Source organism: Pleurodeles waltl, chromosome 9 (genome assembly GCF_031143425.1).
Source record: "Pleurodeles waltl isolate 20211129_DDA chromosome 9, aPleWal1.hap1.20221129, whole genome shotgun sequence".
In the NCBI taxonomy this organism is placed as follows: Eukaryota; Metazoa; Chordata; class Amphibia; order Caudata; family Salamandridae; genus Pleurodeles; species Pleurodeles waltl.
In genome coordinates, this window is record NC_090448.1 from 310065159 (window position 1) to 310078278 (window position 13120).

At 47.2% G+C, this 13120-nt stretch overlaps 1 protein-coding gene across 1 annotated transcript in view; it reads right to left on the reverse strand.

Moving 5' to 3' along the window:
- Positions 1-13120, reverse strand: part of RAD54L2 (RAD54 like 2) — a 784453-nt gene that overhangs the window by 563624 nt on the left and 207709 nt on the right. The gene's annotated exons all lie outside the window — the stretch shown is intronic.

Consider the following 13120-nt stretch of genomic DNA (forward strand, 5'->3'; position numbering starts at 1 on the left):
CTCTTTTGGTAAATGTTCAATCAAGTGTTGCATCTCATCCCAATGGGCCCTATCATATCTGGCTAACAAAGCTTGCGAATTTGCAATACGCCACTGGTTTGCTGCCTGTGCCGCCACCCTTTTGCCTGCAGCATCGAATTTTCTACTTTCTTTATCTGGAGGTGGTGCATCTCCTGAAGTATGAGAGTTGGCTCTTTTGTGCGCTGCTCCCACTACAACAGAGTCTGGTGTTAGCTGTTGTGTGATGTACACTGGGTCTGTTGGTGGCGGTTTATATTTTTTATCTACTCTTGGAGTAATGGCTCTCCCTTTGACAGGCTCCTCAAACACTTGTTTGGAGTGTTTTAGCATTCCGGGTAACATCGGAAGACTGATATTTTCTGTGTGTAGACGACAGTGTATTAAAAAGAAAGTCGTCTTCAATGGGTTCTGAATGAAGGCTGACATTGTGAAATGCCGCTGCTCTTGATACCACTTGAGCGTAGCCTGTACTATCCTCTGGTGGCGATGGTCTCCCTGGATAGCATTCAGGACTATTATCTGACAAAGGTGCGTCATAAAGGTCCCATGCGTCAGGGTCATTTTGACTCATTCCCGTATGAGTTGGGGATTGCATCATTGGTGGAGTGGCTACCGGTGATGGTTGCGGAGAGTGATGTGGGGATGGTGGTGGTGTTACTTGTTTAGCCACCTTTGCGTGTGGCTGTTTGTCCTTGTCTTGGAAGGCAAGTTTACGTTTCATTTTGATTGGAGGAAGAGTGCTGATTTTCCCTGTATCTTTTTGAATAAAGAGCCGCCCTTGTGTGTGATCTGGCTCTATTGTCTCTAATTCTTGTCCAAATCTGTGTGTCTTCATTTGTGAGGACAGTCCTTGTTCCTCTGAATAGGAACTTATTTTTGGTTCCGAGGCCGGATGTTTCGGTACCGAAACCTTTTCGGCTGATTTTTTCGGCTCGGACGAAACCTTCTTTACTTTCGGCGTCGTGCCCTCTCGGTGCCGACCCATTTCGGTGCCGCTGTCTCGAAGCCGAATCTTCTCGGAGCCACTCTCTCGGGCCTGAGATTGCTGTGTGCCGGTATCTCGACCGGAGTCGGATGACTTCGACACCAGCTCGCCCTTTTTCGGTGCCGATGGACGGTCACCTATTTTTCGGGTTAAGCCATGGCCTGTTGGCGGTGGCGTCCCCTGGGCTTTAGCGGTCTTCTTGTGAGTTCTTTGTTTCGACGTCTTACTCACGGTTTTCGGCGTTTCTTCAGGATCGATCTCCTCCGAGTCCGAATCCTGGGTGGAGAATGTTTCTTCCTCCTCCTCGAAACGCCCTTGTCCTGTCGGCGCCGACGCCATTTGCAGTCTTCTTGCTCTTCGGTCCCTGAGTGTCTTCCTGGACCGAAACGCTTGACAGGCCTCACAAGTATCCTCCTTGTGTTCTGGTGACAAACACAAGTTACAGACCAGGTGTTGATCTGTATATGGATACTTGTTATGGCATTTTGGACAGAAGCGGAATGGGGTCCGTTCCATCAGCCTTGAAGAGACACGTGGCCGGGCCGACCAGGCCCTGACGGGGATAGAAAAAGAAAAACCCCGAAGGGCCACTGGAGCTCTTCTTAATTCGGTGTCGATCTGTTGTAACTAACCCAATACCGAACGCAAACAATACCAACGATTTTTCCGAGATTCTGACTAACTTTCCGACCCGAAACACGGAGCGAAAAGGAACACGTCCGAACCCGATGGCGGAAAAAAAACAATCTAAGATGGAGTCGACACCCATGCGCAATGGAGTCGAAATGGGAGGAGTCCCTCGGTCTCGTGACTCGAAAAGACTTCTTCGAAGAAAAACAACTTGTAACACTCCGAGCCCAACACCAGATGGCGGGATGTGCACAGCATGTGTATCTGCAGCTACACATGCCATCGAACATATTATTTCCATGTTAGACTCCCTGAAAAATGATTCAGAGGGTTGGTGGACAGTTCATATGCCACCGATGGGGAAGGACAGCATTGTTCTAAATGGTATCTCTCCCTAAAATGTGTCCCGTCAAGCGCTTCAAAATTTTGGTAACATACACCAATGCCCAGATTAGATCCTAAATAGGGCTCAGGCTCTGGTCTGGAAGGCAAGGCTCCAGTCAGTGCTGGACTAGGCAACGGGCGACGCCCCTCCAGCCGTGTGTTGAGGATTAGAATGGGAATGGAGCTGCCGGGAGCATCGGTGTCAGTATCAGTGCTGGAGAAGGTCGAGGTGGTACAACCAGCATCGGTCCACAACCAGGAAACGAATCATAGGGTCCGATTGGTGCCGTGGCCAGAGACCCCAGCACAGAACCAGAATGGGTCCCTGCTGACCCCCTTTTCCCCCCAACACCTGAAGGCGCACCATGGGGCGGTGGACCCAAGTATGAGGCACATGGCCTCTCAGAAGTCTTTTAATTGGACGTGGGCGCTTGGGCCCCTAGAAAAAATGGGGAGGAGGTGACGTCTCGGGCACTACCTCTATGCGGAGGCAGGCCTCGAATGAGGATGCTCCCTCGTGAGCCAACAGTCGTGGAGAAATCAAAGATCCAGGACTACTTCTTGTGATGGTGTGACTTTCCTGAGTGCGACAAGGATCTCAGCATCTGTGACTGCTCCATGAAACTGCCTCTCAACTGGGTCCTAGATCATCATGGTGTTGCACGTTGAACCGTCGGGAGCTTGAGGGATCACTCCTTCATGACCTCTGGGATCATGGCGCAGCAATCATGCAGGCCTTCAGGTCATAGTCACACTCGCATCAGAAGCATACAAGATGCAGGTCTGTCACAGACACCGATAGGTGACAGGCACTGCAGATCTTGAAGTCAGCCTTCCTAGATAACATCCAGCAATACCAGGAGGAAAACACTTAAAAAAAGAAAAGTTTAGTCAAAAAATAACTAAGGGGGAGCTCTGCTGCTGACTGGCGCAGAAGGGTGGTGCTTATATAGGCACAGCACGTCACTTTAGGCGCGGGTGACAACGCCACGGAGAGCCGAATGATGCCATCCACCAGCATGCAGGAGTACTGCTGATAAAAAAAATAATCCAGATCCAGTCTGACAGGGGAATAAAACTAAGTTAAGGAATCTGCAACAAGAAGTCTATATCAGATATTAAACTTAGTACTTCCCAAAGAGATTTACGAGGTGACGAAGATGGTATACTTGTGGGGTGGAGGGCATTACAACGAGAAGCAGGGTGGAGGACAGGCCTTACCCAGCAAACTCCACTGTGGCAGGGGACATGACATGGCTTCGAGAGGTCTCCACTCTCGAGGGGTTCCACAAATGGGATACAATAGGTATCTCGCTCCTGGGAGATGTCTGGTCGGGAACTAGCATGCTCTCCTTTCAGGAAATGCAACAAAGTTACTCACTGTCTAAGACCCAGTTCCATAAATATCTACAGCTCCGGCATGCATTGCACACCCATATCCAGGCTGGTGCGGTCCTCCCTGACTTTAGTCCTGCAGAAGCAAAGGTTTTGATGAATGGCCTGGGTGGAGGCAGAGTCTCACAAATATATCAAACTCTGGTCACGAACACGATGAAGCCGCGCACAAGCCTTTGAGAGCGATGGTAGGGCTGGCTGGGGCAGATGGAGGAGGAGGACTGACGAAACGACGATGTCCCCGAGGAGCTTAGCCATTGTTTAGTACAGACCTACTACTCGCATGCTGCTTACCTCACCCCCGATAAAATGCAAAAGGCAGGTCTTCAGCCCCACTCTGCCTGTCCCCGTTGTTCGCAGACTAACGCTGACTTATCTCATGGTGTGGACCTACCCACGTATAGAAACCTACTGGCTGGGTGTTGGGGAGTGAATTGGAGACAGCCCTGTGGCCAATTCTACTGGGTGCCCTGGAGGGAGTGGGGAGCAGCAGGGCAGACCATATTTTCCTGGCAATAGCATATCTGGTGGCCAAGCGAGCTATAGCTGCCAGTTGAAGATCAGAGACGGTGCCCACAATCGCCCAGTGGAGATGAGGGGTAGATTGGTGTGCCCAGCAGGAAAAGCTAGTCTATGAAATGAGGGGATGCCCAGCATAATTCCATAAAGTGAGGGATAAATTTAGGGGGGTCCTGCGATATTCAATGACAATGTATAACCTCAAGTATGGCATTGATTGCTCAGTGTCCATGGGGGATACAGTGAAGAGAATGTTATATCTATACGTTGTCTGGTGTGACGACAGTGAGTACATGCCAAGATGTAAACATGACCTGTTATCAAGTTGTCCAAAAAATCAATAAAGAGGTTTATTAAAAAAAAAAAAAAAAAAAAAATAATAATAACTTAGTACTTCCTATGCAATCTATCTGTGGGGAACTCCGATTCTAACAACTCTGGCTACAGGCAGATTTTATCATCTCACCCCCAAACCCAGAAAGCATTTAATAACAGGGTAAAGGTACAGGGCAAACATTTACAGGACAACATGGGCCCATCTCTCTATTTAGGTCAAAGGAGTCCATGCTCCGGAGACACAGAGACATTTCTCTGGAACCAGAAACGTGGTGCACTCCACCAGCGCGTGAGGAAAGCCTCGCCAGGAAAGCCTTGCGGTTTGCGGCTCCTTCCGTGGACCCTGCGGAAGCAGCCTAACTGGGTGCGGCTTGTGGGAGGGGGAGTCCAGGTGCTGCCACTGCCACCATTACAGCTTCAACAATTGCCTGTGAATCACCAGCCTTCCCTCCCAGCACTCCTGTCTCTGCCGCTGCTGGGACCTAGGAGACCGGCTGGGAAGATTGGCTTTTAACCCTCTGCACACAGTACTCCAGTAATAAGTGCCCCTGCTCCCCTCAGGGGACTTCAGATTGCATTTGCTATAGCTCCATAGCTCTACAGCTTGGAGGAACCGAGCAGCTGGGAGCAGGGTTGCAGGATGGTAGCAGGGGGTAGTAAGGGGCCGCAGCTCCCTCCCAAGCTCTTTGCACTCCCCCACTACCTGCCTCACCTTGCCACTCCCTTGCTTCACCACCAGCTGGACTGCTGCACCAAGCATTCCCAGCGCTCTAGGCGGTGTACTCGTGCCCCTCCATTGTCCAACCCTGCCACCCAGTGCTAGCTACAGTTTACGGGCATGGAGGAGAGGTGGTGCCCAGAACATCAAGCCAGATCAGACAAAGCACTCAGTGCATCAGGCACCAGATGCACAGGAGTGACACGCACAGTGGGACGAGTCGGAAGATCGGTCAGTGGATCAACGAAAGGGACGCCCACAGCACCCAAGGAGTGGTGAGGGTCTCCAAGTTCACCAAGTGCATTAAGCTCCACAGCGGCTTTTGTGGCCCTTGCAGCCCCTGAGGGCGATGCCCAAAAGGAAATACAATACACATCAGCAAGAGATGGGGGACTGCTCGACCCCACAACCAAAACCTACAGGGGGGTGCTTTGTTTTTCCAATGCCGGATAGGGCTCTCGAAGAAGAGGAGTCCCCCCCTGACCAGGTACCAACACAAGTCCGACTCAAAGGAAAGGACTCTATAGTCCAGTTTCTCTGTAGAACAGCAACAGAGAGTCCAGAGCGGGGAAGAGCGTACGTACAGCCGCACGAAACAGAGGAGGAATCAGACAGACAGTCTATCAAAGAGGAGCAAATCCATGCACATGGCATGATCTCAGCAGAGATAGTTAAAGGGGGGAATAGTGCCCACAGATCCCTCTCATGCCCACGTTAATAGCTGGTCACTAAGATTCCTCTGCTTTCAAATTTTCCCCTTCACAAGCAGGCATTGCACCATTGCCATCCTTGAACAGAGTCCTCTACAGCAGACAGCGCCACTCAGAATCACAATTCTCTGGTGGACCAGCCCTTACTCAAGGTCAAAATACCATCACAGCAAGAGCAAATTCAAGCAGTCCAACGCGTATAGTTCCAGGGGCTGACTGCCCATCTCCAGTTATCTTCCCCAGCCCAGGCAGAGACACAAAGTGGCGCACATGCGAAAAACTGGAAACTAAAGCTGAAGGCACAATTACATTTGCCGGTGAAACTACGATATCACGCACTTCCCTCGTCAAGTCCATCCAAGATCTACCCACAGCCCTTACAAGGAGAGCAAGGAAGAAACAAAAACAGCAAGCTAGGAAATACAGGTGCCAAATGAGATCAGCCAAAAGGCATAAAATAAACAACGTGCCAGAAGTATCGGAAGCTACTAGCACTGCGAAGTACTTCCCAATTTATCAGACATGCACTTTACCAACAGTCCAGCAACAAGATCATGTGGTGGAACTGACGATGGCTCCACAACGCAGGGAAGGGAAAGCCACATCTTGGGCACAAAAATCGATAACTGCCTCACCACGATCATTGCCACCGGTTCAACCACAAGATCAAATAGTAGCACCAACAATGCTGGCCCTTAGGGACCATGATGCAGGAGAAGCTATTGGGTCGTGTGTGACTTCAGATAGTAGCAAAAGCAGCCTAACCATCTCACTAACTAGCCCAGGGGCTCAGAACCCCACCAAGGACCAAAGAATTCAATATGGAGGGCCCTGCCCGCAAACAATGTCAGTAAGGACTACAACAGCTTGCGCCGGTAAGGAAGGGGCATGGGAGCAATCCACTCCATATAACATACAGAACAACTATCAAGACCTGCAAATGGCCCCAAGGAGGGCACAACCATCTCAGCTTGTAGAGACAGCAGGCACCATCGGCTTTGTGGGTGACAGAGAGCAGGCCCTCCATTCAGTGATACACGCAATTCATCAAGTCTCCACTGGTAGAGATCCCATTCACTGGGTCAATTCGGAAGCACTGACAGGCTACGCAAGACCCTGCATAGCAGGACTCTCTGGACCTGGTGTTTATCCCTCACTATACCTCAAAAGGTCATATAGATATTCTAAATAGAGGGAACTTATTGTGTCTATTAACTCAAATTACATCTCTTAGGCACATCACCTCGGAAGACATGGAATGGGTTATGTTTGAGCCCCCTGCTCTGAAGGCAACAAACAAGATCACAAAAACAACTTCGAAAAATGCAGCACAGAGGGCCGCAGTCTGGGATGCAAGGGAGTCTTTCGCAGATTGGGGCATTGAACTATATATCCCCCAGCTCGATAAATATCCATTCATCCTCTTGAATACTGCTCCCTTTCAAAAGCAGAAATCTGTTCTAAGACGTTCAGGTGGGGGCAGGATCATGGGACTCATACAACTGAGACCCTGCAGATAATAACCATAGTCTGTGCGCAAAACAGAAGAGAGGTTCATATGGTCCCACAAACATTCCCACAAAGCAAGCAGAGGGACCAGGAAGAACCAAGGTATTGGTCCTAGCACTAAGGGGACCATAGAGTACCACCCTTCACGATCACCAAAATCACTTTTATTTCTGTCATGGAATGTGGCAGGCCTCAGGAGTATCAGTAGTTCTGGCAAGGCCATGTCCTACCTAAACCCTAATGACATTATCTGTATGCAAGAAACCTGGGAATGTGCTCCTCTTCTACTGCCAGGCTATTATGAAATCTTCCAGTCAGCCATGCGTCTCGGTATTTTTCGTCGGCCTTCTGGTGGATTATTCATCTTCATTAAACATGCGGTCCCGCCTGGTAACCACTGAGCTTACTATTAATAGCAAAATGGAAAAATGCAGCACAGAGGGCCGCAGTCTGGGATGCAAGGGCGTCTTTCGCAGATTGGGGCAGTGAACTATATATCTCCCGCTCGATAAATATCCGTTCATCCTCTTAAATACTGCTCCCTTTCAAAAGCAGAAATCTGTTCTAAGAGGCTCTGGCGGGGGCAGAATCATAGGACCCATACAACTGAGACCCCGCAGACCATAACCATAGTCTGTGCGCAAAACAGAAGAGAGGTTCATACGGTCACACAAACACTCCCGCAAAGCAAGCAGAGAGTACTAGGACCAATACCTTGGTTCCTCCCAATCCAAGGGAACCATAGAGTACCACCCTTCACGATCACCAAAATCCCTGCCATTTCTGTTGCGGAATGTGGCAGGCCTCAGAAGTATCAGTAGATCTGGCAAGGCCATGTCCTACCTAACCCCTAGTGACATTATCTGTATGCAAGAAACCTGGGAATGTGCTCCTTCTCTACTGCCAGGCTATTATGAAATCTTCCAGTCAGCCACGCGTCCCAGTATTTTTGGTCGGCCTTCTGGTGGATTATTCATCTTCATTAAACATGCGGTCCGCCTGGTAACCACTGAGCTTACTATTAATAGCAATATGCCCAAGTAATCACAATCAGTGGTGTGAACACTGTCCAACAAAATGTGGATCTCATACTAATCAACTGCTACATAAATGATTGTCATGTCTATCAGATGATGCTGGTGAGCAGTGGTATGTATATTTTTTTTAAAAGGCAGGCTGAGGGAAGGCCCCTGTGGGACCTGCATATCAGTTTCTTGGTCTTTGATATGAAGGGTGGCAGCCTGACCTTTTGTGTTTTTTCCGTACGGAAGAAACAGATCCATTTGAGAGCTGATACTTGTCAATCTCATGGGGTCCTCGGATGACGGTTTTATGGGAGACAATGTCAAAGGCGGGAGAGAGGGCAAGCAGGCTAAGGGCCGCTATTCCTTCTTGGTCCAAGAGGATTTGAATGTCCTTTGTGGACGTGATCGGTTCTGTGATCTTTTAGAATCCTGATTGAGTGTAGTCTAGAAGATGGTGGAGTTGGATTGTGCGTTCCCATGATTGTTGCTGTGTTGTTTCTGGTGAGGCCTGTCAATTTGGTCAGGTGGCCATCTTGCTTGGAAGTTGGTAGGTTAAAGGTAAGTTATCTAGGGGTTGGGTTGGCGCACAAAGTTGCTGTAGATGGCTGCAATTTCTTCAAAGAGCTTTTAATCTCTACAGTCACTGAACATGAGCTGCAACTTTTGGGGTAAACAAAGCACTTTCCAAACCTTGCCCAACTACTTATAAGCATAACCACATTACACTGCTCATAAATAAAGTTGAGCAGGTCAAAAGTTGAGTGTTAGAAAGTTTCCACTGGCGTTTTCAGTGGCCGATCTGTGTGCTGTTTATGACCAGTTGAAACTGGCAATTATGTCATGAACAGGAAGGAAATCACTGGAATAAAGTGGAGAACATGGGTCCTGCAAGGAAGATGCATTGTGCTGCCAGCCGTAGGTCTAGGACATTCAAGCCACTGACCACTGCCACACTAATGAGCTCACAATTACCAAATAGCCAATGTGTCACCATACGCTCTACACCTCCCATGGACAAAGTGGTTGTTGGCAAACAGCATTCATCAACAGCTTACCACGCTCTTTGCTATTTGAGTGGAAGGTGAAGAGTGCACTCTGACAGGCAGCTAATAAGTGCTCTAATCATAGTTCACACGTCCAGGACCTTCTAACTCACAGAAACGCCCAGTGCCCTTCAAGTTCAAAAGTACTCCGCCATACTAACTTAGTACAGCTCTACATGTAAAATAGTGACAAAAAATAATCTGTGAGAATGGATCCATATTTGTCAAAGCCCCAAAATGTATTTTTCTTCAAAACTCTATGTGCTCAAATCATTCAGTGAGACTGGCTAGCCAAGGGAGGGATACATTATTCTCCTGCTGGTGCTCTCTTTCGAGAGGCTGGGTGTCAAACAACCTGTAAACTTCCATGTCTGGTTACTTCTTAGGTCTCAATACCAGACAACGTTTCAGCGCTGCTGATTTGTCGCTTGTTTTCTCTGTGTATTCTTCCCATTCTTATTTTAGGTAACACTTTATAAATTGCTCAGCAGGGACAAGGTACCCTGATGTGACCAGGGGAACAGTTTTAAAGCACAGGAGTTCAGACGGAAAACAATCAGTTCATTCTGTACAATAAAGTCCATGTAGTGGACATGAGATGTGGTGTCCCATGTTGCACTGGCCAGATGGGGAAATAATGTGGCACTGGGCTAAAACACGGCCCACAGATGACTATCTACCAGTTGCACCAGTGGCCTTGATAGTGCTGCCCTGTGCTTATGAGAGGGTGTACTAACAGTTCGTAATCTATGCTTTCACCACTGACACAGTGTCACCTGAACCTGTTTGCAGGTGTGCTTGTTCCATCATTTCTTGAATCTCTGTGTAGATGAGCTGGACTTGGTAAAAAAGGTGCTGTCAAAGACTTGCAGGATTGTTTTCTTACAACCAGGAGCAGAGAATCTTCACCATCACCAGAAGAGTTCCATTCTCAATACTGGAAGATGTGGGCGAACAAATCGTGCAAAGTGATGAAACAGTGTGCTTCTCTGAACTTAACAAATCACACTTTCTCCAAAAACATGCAAATCTCTGTCATCAAATTAATCCCTTGCAAACACAGAGTTTGCAGACGGAATTCCTCTGGAAATTAACCACCATCTGTACAAATAGACTGGGCACTGCCATCTATTGTGAGATGGAATGATGGCATTGATGGGCTTTCAGTTGGTGACAGTGTTGATGTTTCTCTTCACTGTGATACAAGTTTAGGTACTAAATGTGCTAGTTTCTTTTGTGAAAGTCCTATATGTGGTCAAGGACCGCAATGTAAGCAGCAGCATTTCCACATGCTCTCTCGGCCCTTCTATGTTTTAGAGCTTAGAAAATGTTGATCACTTTTCCAAATTGTTGTTAGGCTGGAGGAAATGAGGTACAGGTAATACACCATGTGCTGTACAAATGTGGCAATTGGAAGTGTTCCAACATAATATTAAAACTCAGGTAAGAATGGCCACTTTTCAGAAAATATAATACCCCAAACTGTTGGTGGAATGTGGTACAAGTGAGGTGCAGTCAATACAGTGCTTGACACAAAATGCAGTAGTGGGGAGCCAGTGTAATTCTGTCATACTGTAACGAACTGGCAAGCCTTTCCACTCATTCACAAGTCATTGGTGTGATGTGGTGCATATTAGGTCCCAGGAAAAACAATGCTTTACGCAACCATGGCAAATAGATGGTGCTGTGTCATGTTCAACCAACAAAAACTGACCCTCCTTTTAATGTGCAAAGTTCTCATACAATTAATCTAGAACATGCAAGAAGTGGTCAATGTTAAAAATACAAAGTAAGTTGAATTGAAATCTGTCAAAACTGTTTTGAAAAACAACACCCTTGCCTAAGCATAGCAGACTAGATGTCCAATCAATGCAGGTGAAAAAAGACCCATTTTGAAGCTTTACTGTCTCTTCTGTAAAAGAAATGTAATTTGTAGCAAATTCCATTTCTTAAAGTAGAGTATAAAATGTTCCTTAAAGAAAATACCCCCGGCATCTCTCATAAGCACAGTATGGAAAAGTGAAATAGACGGCCTCCACCATCCTCTCTGAAAACCTCCCCAAGAGTGCCAAGACGTCATTCATTGGAACCAACACCTTTCATAGCACAGCAAATGAGTAAGAACTTAATTGCCAAAATTCTTTAAAAGTTCACAAACCAGAAATGCATGAAAATTCAAGTATGTTGGAGTTTAATTGAAAAGATTTACCCAGGCGTACAAAATACACCTTTAAACTCCAAGTCAAGACTGTTAAAAGGAATGCTTGGAAATGGAATCATGCACCGAAATGCACATTTTTGTTGTACAATATTTGATGTACATCTTATTTGATTTGTCTGCCACTGTTCTGGGCAACATTCAATAATGCAGCATGGGCCTTTCCAGTAGAAACGATGCTCACTTTTTTCTCTTTTCGCACTTGGCCATGATGAATTGCACATAGCGATGCCAGGACATTAACTGTGGATGGGCGGTCCAGTATATGTGCGTCCATGTTTACGATCTGGTTACCAAATCCTTGTTCACCAATTCTTGCTAAGCTCTGGGGAGGACTTCCATTAAACGCTGCATGGGGGGTTGGCCCATGAACATCATTCATACTTTCTTTACTTACAGGTATAACCAACATTTAACAGCCTTTCAAGTTGTCACTCGTGCTGTCAGTGTCCAGAGGCAAAGACAAAGATGAAAATTTATACTGTGCTTAATCTCATCCATAACAAAATAATCTTCAGGTTCATAATTCAAGAAGGAAGATTCTTGCCCTGATGGCTTACATTTCAGTGGCCAAGGAGTCACAGTCTATCTATTTGCATGAGGCAAAATTTCCATGGTATGTTCTAACAAACAGGAAACGTTGAGGGAGTCCGATGTTGCAGTGGTGGCTGCTCGATTATGGCGGAGGAGCATCGCCCCTCCTGCTGAGATGCAGCAGGGGGAAAAGTGAAAAGTAAAATTATAATAAAACCATTTTATCATCATTTTATTTTTCTTACGGCTAGAGCTAGCTGAGACTAGGGTGGGGCAGGGCCATTATGACAGCAGGGTAGGAGTAGTGTGCACAGTAAGTGTGCATGTGGGTTAGGCCTGCTGTCCCAGAACGGGCAAACCAACATGCGCACTAGCCGGGTGGAGAAGAGGCACAGGCTCCCAGGCCCTAAGCGAGGGTTAAACCAGCCCGCTCTGGCCAATCACAGCACTGCTGTCATGCTAGAAAAAAGTACTGCCAACATGAGCAGTGTCGTGATTGCCATTTGGGAGACTGCACATTGTGTACCAGCCCTTGGGGAATCGGGAGTCGATCAGATGAAGACATACGGTGGCCGGCAGGTAAGTACTTTATTTTTTTTATTTTTTTTTATTTACTCCTCCCTCTACACCCACCACTTACCAATAGCAGCCACTGCTGCGATGTTGTCAGGTCTTGGATGATGGAGGATTTTTTAAAAGAATACTGAGCAAAAACCTTGATCTTGCTAGAGTAACCTTCTCAAGAAATTAAGTGAAGTAAATTAGAGAAAAATGGGGAAACTGAGTATGTACCACTTCAAATCTCAGAGGTGAGCCTATCTTTCTAAGAGCACTACAGTATATTCTATGGGTACAAACACTGCCAACTGTTGACAAACCTTCACTATTTGGACTTTGTTCCATGCATAGAGGGAAAGGTGACCCAGTGCACGTCTGCAGCCAGCTGGTCAGTGTCTTCTGGTCACCCTCAGCTGGATATCTTCTCTGTCCTTAAGGATTCTGAATATGCTTTCTGACCAACATGGTAGTATGTTACTGTGCGGCAGAGACGGTCAGCCAAAATACATAGCATGTCTGTCTATCTAAGATTTGT